This window comes from Chiloscyllium plagiosum, unplaced genomic scaffold (genome assembly GCF_037043375.1).
Source record: "Chiloscyllium plagiosum isolate Xiang-an unplaced genomic scaffold, Cpla_swu_hap1 HiC_scaffold_27, whole genome shotgun sequence".
NCBI lineage: Eukaryota > Metazoa > Chordata > Chondrichthyes > Orectolobiformes > Hemiscylliidae > Chiloscyllium > Chiloscyllium plagiosum.
In genome coordinates this window covers 57,925,311-57,927,258 of record NW_028270165.1, presented here as the reverse complement: position 1 = coordinate 57,927,258, position 1,948 = coordinate 57,925,311, and the positions used below count along the sequence as shown (strand labels likewise).

General features: G+C 46.5%; 1 non-coding gene across 1 annotated transcript; it reads right to left on the bottom strand.

The window, feature by feature from the left end:
- Positions 1-1,573: 1,573 nt before the first annotated feature.
- trnaw-cca (transfer RNA tryptophan (anticodon CCA)) lies at positions 1,574-1,645 on the bottom strand. Its single transcript has one exon. It is a non-coding gene; the product is annotated as a tRNA-Trp (tRNA).
- Between the last annotated feature and the right edge of the window lie 303 nt (positions 1,646-1,948).

Below are 1,948 nucleotides of genomic sequence, written 5' to 3'. Positions count from 1 at the left end.
AGTGATTGCAGACACCGCTGAACAGGTTAACGTGAATAGTGCCGTTCTGAGGAATGTCAGCAATGAAGGGAGATTGGAAAGTTTGGGGCAGCTGTCTTTGGTGAACAGAAGACTGAAAGCTGGTCTGATTGAAGTTTTCCACGTCATGAGGGTTTTAGACAGAGGAAATAATGCAGTGAAAATGCTCCCAGGCCTGAAAGGATCGAGAACGATTTGGCAGGGATTTAAAGTCATCAGGAAAATAAGTAAAAGTGACATTAGGAAGACCGTTTTCACACAGGGAGTGGGGTCAGTAAGTCGCTGTCTGACAGTGACAAAGAGGTAGATTCAATGGACACAAAAGGGAATTCGGTGGTCACGTTCAATGTAACAATGTGCAGGTTTACAGGGAGAAGGCGACAGAATGAGACACTTATTTACATATTGTGTTGAACCAGCAGAGCTAAGGTGGGCTGCGTAGCCTCAGTCTGCGCTGTCCCACATTTCGTGATTCTGAGTTGGACCAACAGAACTTCGGAAATTTGACAACGGATATATTCTGCCCACCAGGATACTCCATCACAGAAATGAAGGTATTTTGACATCATTCTCGAAGGTACATGACACAATGCAGATTCAAAACCGAGTATTCCTTTGAATCACTGAGTAATTTGTTAACAGTTATTCAGTTGAGGTGAGCGGAGTTGCGCATTGGGAGCCACTCCAGCTGATAGGTCGAAGCCGTTTTCTCCTGTGTGATAGTCCCACCAGCACTCCAATTTGCTGTGCTTCCGGTCAGAAGATGCAGCTCACTATCCTATACTGACACACGGGCCACGATGACCCAGCTGTGGTGACAAGCTTGTGAAGGTCTGAGTGCTCTTCTCCTGTCCTCTGTCTGGCTGCTATGATCCGAATCATCAAACCTCTCTTCTCCGAGATAGGAATAAACTGGTGAAGGTGAAACACATCAGTTGCGGCGTGTCCCATGCGCAGGAGGCCCTGCAGTAATTCCCCACGCTGTTTCACACAGCAGCATCCTCTCGGTGAATTACTCTTGGCAAAAAAATCGATTGAACCAAATCAGTGTCCGCCACTGGATTTTACTGACACCGTTTATAAAATTCAGGCTCACCGTTAATGTGGAGAGGGGCCGTCAGACTAGAGTTTCCGCTCCTTCTGTTGAATAAAGATAATTTTAACTGTGTCCAGTGAGAGGAAAGGATTTGCTGTTGGTGGGAAACATTTCTATCTGAACTCGCTGTCATTCTCATGATAGATTGAAACATAAAGCTTGGAATCTTTGGATTATGTTGTAAAAGTATTGGTATTATGTTACTCACACCGCGCTGTCACCAACTGAGCGAAGCGGCTGCCCAGAGGGAGGCGGCTGTGTTTCAATCCCGTGATGAACTGGGGGAGTTGCGCATTTACCCAGAAAATGGGCACCCCCCCTTGACACAGGGTTCACAAATCAAACAGATCGCAAAGCTTCACGTGTGATCGAAAGTTTCCGCAATGAAGATTTGTCTCAACAGATATACGGAGTGAACCTACTCCTTTCTTGATTTGAAATGCAAGAAGTTGACATTAGTGAGCCTGACGTGATTCGAACACGCAACCTTCTGATCTGGAGTCAGCCGCGCTACCGTTGCGCCACAAGCTCACGGTTGGGCAGGGATCTCTATTCATGCTTAAGGGAAGTGATCGCACTGCAATGATTTTAAGTTATGAGTAACAACGGAGATCAACAGTTCATGTATGTTCTGTCTCCCCCCACCCCTCCCCCCCCCACCCCCCGCACACCTTCTGTCTCTCGAAACAATTTCCAACTCTACCTCAATAAAAAGGTGAAAGAACTGTGGATTCTGTATATCAGAAACAAAAAACAGGAGTTGCCGGTGACCCTTCCACAGAACTGATGGTGACTGGGAAAACGTTGGTTTATATGCAGGAGATATTGTGGGAG